Here is a 4,647-nt window from a genome sequence, read left to right on the forward strand (position 1 = left end):
CAGGTCTTACCATCTTGGCCAGATCTTATAAAGACACCTGGCTAGGTTTCACTCTTAAGATTCTTTATTTAGGCAGATTTAAATTTAAAAGGAATGATTTTTGATTTATTTCATATATAATAACAAAATTGAAATTCATAACATAACATTCCATAAATTTTAAATATGATTACACGCTACCCTAAATGGGACTTTTTAAATAATTAAATACCTACACAGAGGTTTATAGAAAAACAAGTCCACGCAGGGACCAATACAAGATAGATGTCCGCGCAGGGACTAAAAGATAAGTCCACGTAGGGACTGAAATACGATAAATGTCCAGACAGGGACTAAATTGTAATAGTAATACAACAATACATAAGGAGACTAATGATCTCGTTTCTTCCTCCCTTTTAGCAGGTTTGCTAGTCCCTTGAGAAATCCACGATTACTCTTTCGTTCTTGTTCAAAGTCTCGTTCCACACGATTTAAACGGTGGAGTATTTCTTCTTGCTCCGGTGGAGAAAAACGTGGCTGCTACGACGGTTGCTGAACCGGAGGCCTAGGAGGTGTTGGATACCCATGAGCTGAGTAATCTGGTCTCCAAGAGGTTCCATGGAGAGCATTGTAATTAGCCTCTACCACATATGGATCGGCATCATAGTTATAGTTGTAGTGCGTGTGAGTCGGCTGCTCAAATGGATTGTACACCGTGGAAGCGCCGTATGCTGGTATCGGATTGTCATATCCGAATGGTGGCGGAGGTGGTGCAACTGGTGCAGAATTCACCTCTGCAGGGTGACCAGAAGGTTCCCCTAATTGTGGTTCTTCTTCAGGTACTGACGGAAAGTGACTAGCACTCGAGTGGCGAGGGGTGCTGAAATGGAATTCCCCTCCTCGGGTAGACATCCGTGCGCCTGATCTTCTACGCCTTGGCGGATCTGGAATTACTGGTTGAACCGGTGGCGGTGGTGGTGGCGTAATGGCCACAAACCGCGAATCCTCAGAAGGATCATGTTGTTACTGTTGGTCGTGGGGCGAGAAATGATGTGAAGGTGTAAAGTACCAATTACATTGGTCAAACCTCGCCTGGTAGCTGTCGGGACCTTGATAGGGTGTTCCATGGAAGGATGACCCATCAGAGATCTCGATTGGATGATTGGGAGTACCCCTTGCAGGCTCGACGGGGTCTGTATCCTCGTCCATATCCACTGCATTGTCTTCTGAAAAGTGATCCTCTGGTCCTAAAGGGTTATACCCTATTGGCTCTTGGACACAATCCGCCGGGTTAAACTGTCCTACGAAGAAAGGTGAAGGATCGCCATAAGAGCGGTGCGAAGCAGATCGCTGGAGAGGTACAAAGGATGGTTGAGGGTTATTGGGATTATTTTCCGAATCGGGTCCAAATGAATGACGGTATGAGGGTGTTGAGCTATGCGAGGTAGAATGTCTCGCAGGTTCAAAGAGGTTTCTTCTTCGTCTCTGTGGTTCCTCACTCCTTGTACTGGAAGGAGCTCGCATGTTCGAAGGTCCAGCCTCGTGATCATTGTGAGTAACGATCGTTCCTCTGCCTCTTCCTCCTCTTCCTCGTCTGATTGGAGGTGGCATATTCCTGCTTTCAAAACTTTAAATAACAATAAACAATAAAAAGACAATTGGAATAACAATTCGAATTTGTCCTATGTTCTTGTCTAGACTCAAGTATGTGCAATTGTGTAACTGAGATTAAACACAAAGGCTAGTGTTTAATTCACTCAGTGTTGGCTCTGATACCAACCTGTCACACCCCGATTTCCACGTGACTCACTGGTGGGCCCGGTGGGGGATTACCGTGACGTAGTTGGCAACAATATAGTCAAACCACACAATTATATGAATGCACAGCGGAAGCATAAAGATAAATATATTTCAACGTTAAGTGTAATATCAAAGTATCACCATCGTTGAAATAAAATCCACAGGGAATCAATAATAATAATAAAGTATGTTCAACAGACTTCAGGCATTTTAAGCTTGCGAGACTTCTAATGATGCTAAGGAGAAATCCCAGCCAATTACGCATAGTACCTGCATTTAGTCTTTTTGGGAAAATACATCAGTTTACACTGGTAAATACATTCAACTGACACTTTTGTAAAATGTTTAATAAAATTGGTTTAAATGCACAAGGCACAAACACTTTATAACCTGGGATAATTTATAATTTAAATCTTGTAAAGAATTACATGTTTGCTATGCGTTCGGTCGCCCGGGTCGTGCCGGGTTAAAGGTTAATAGACACGCCACAAAGCATAAATCCGTGGCGGGAAAACCAACGGTTATACCTCTAATTAATATAGACACAATGCCGGGTGTACGCCTACACCCGGATGTCGAGGTAGTGGCCATTTCATAAAATGATGCCAAGGATATCCGGGACATGGTCATTAAGCTCCCAAAGGTGTAAAGCCAACAAAACAAGTTTTTAAACGGGTCACATTGATAATACCCAACTACTAATGAGTTGGGGTCAATTGCCCGACCAAGCGGTATTTTAAATACCGTAACCCAAGCCCGTATAACGGAAAATAAGTTAAAAGTATTTACCTTTGCAAGTATAATTCCTTAATCGAAATAAATCGCAGATAGCTTTTACTGGTCTCCTATTCTGGAACGAAGGTTTAAATTAACCTATTAGAATCCTAACGGGTCTTTAATCTAGTCGTAGCTTAGACCGGTCAGTTTCAAAGGATAGATACGGTTTAATCGCGTGAAAGGCGAAAACCGGGAATGGAATGTGATTTTGACCCAACAAGTTCGAAGACTTGTTTTATAGGGGTATAATAATCACACTCTGTGTGACACCTGTGTCACCACCACCATCAAACAAATACCAAGCCAATGAAATATTGTATTTCATACTTGGGATCTGTATAAATATGTGTATCTTTTGAACGTATCAATTCTTGTTCGATTCCGGGCTTTAAATCGCTTTCTGGAAGGTTATACGCGATCTGATGCGTAAATATAACCAGTTTAATGCAACAAACACTCCGGAACAGTGAAATAGGCTTAACATACCTTAAATAACCATTACATAACTTAGAAATAAGTTTTGGATGGTTTGGTATGCCGAAATCAAGTTTATTCGCTTACAGGGACTAAATTCGACAAACTGCGAAAGTATGTCAATTTATACTGTAATAGACCTTCCGGAACTTGATCATAAGTTAAGTATGCCCTAAATATTCTTTACATAGCTTAGAAATAGGCTTTGAGGTGTTTGGTGCGCAAAAATAAACTTTATGCTCATTCAGGGACTAAAAGCGTCAAAAAGTGCATAAGTTTGCATTTTCGCGCATATTTTACGTTCTGAATACTTCCGGACTTCCAAAAATTTATGTAAGCTTTAAAATATTTTATATTAGTGTTTGGTATGATAAATTCCATTCGTCGCTTAATTTGGATCGTTTTTGCGTTCGTTACGACTCCCGTCGTAATTAAGCGAATAACGCAACCGTACGACCAAACGAACCGACATCCGTGATGTCTTTGAGCATATTTTAAGTTCCCTATACTTTAATATCATTTTAGGCCTTGAAATGAGGTTAAAGGGGTTTAAAAGTGCCAAAAAAATCAAGTTTTACAAGTGTAGGGACCATTTTTGAAATTTCTGGCAGATTCAATGAACCTAGTCCATTTTGAAGTGTTAATGGTTTTCACCCATGGTTTTGCAAAACCATGGGATGGTATTCAATGAACATAGTCCACATTAGGGGCTCCCATGGTTTTTGAAAACCATGTGCCTACATGTAAGGTCTAGATCAAATCACGTTTTTCGACGAACGATCTTAACGGTTCAAGGAAATCTATAAATACCCCTCACCCATTTCATTCTTCCTCACATTTGAATCTGATTCTACACTCTCTAAGTGGAAGTATATGCTTCCTACCTGAGAGTGAATCGGGTTCGAATCTTGCGGGGACCTTCTGTAAGTATTCTTTCGCGTTTTTCATTCGTTTTAGCGTTAAAGTCAAACTGCGTTTGACTTTCTGCATTAACCAGTTTATGGTCAATGCGAAGTTCGTTTGAACTTCATAACGTGAGCATAATCACGAAGGTTATAGTCCCTAGTAACTATACCTACTGATTACCACGTTATCTAGGCTCAGTGACGAGTCGTAGTTTCGGCCAAAATGCGTTTTCTCGCGTATTTTGTAACCAAACTGCTCTAGGGTATTAAAACCGTTTGTTTTAATACCAAACCTGTTTTCTAACTTTACTAAACATGTTCTAGCATGTTTAGCTCGTCGCTTTTAGATTTGTGCTTGTTTAGGGTCGTAAAGGTAAGCGATCTAATCAATCGCTTATGCTTACGAACCCGACCCATTGGTCGATCTTTAGGATCCGACCAAACACATTAGGTGACCATAGTTGTATAGGGAATAACCTTCCAAGGTGCCTTAGGTAAATTACCAAAATGCCCTTTTTACGCATAAATTCATTTTAAGTCTATGTAACGAAATTTTTGACATCTAAACTGATTTAACAACAATATTAAACATGTTAAGGCATATCTTGCTTGTCATAGGACTAGTTAGGCATTCCAAACGCGTTTTACGCAAACGACGCGTTAAAGTGGCGTAAGCTACCTAAACGGGTCGTAATGGGTCAAAAGCACTTAG

Source organism: Helianthus annuus, chromosome 6 (assembly GCF_002127325.2).
Source record: "Helianthus annuus cultivar XRQ/B chromosome 6, HanXRQr2.0-SUNRISE, whole genome shotgun sequence".
In the NCBI taxonomy this organism is placed as follows: Eukaryota; Viridiplantae; Streptophyta; class Magnoliopsida; order Asterales; family Asteraceae; genus Helianthus; species Helianthus annuus.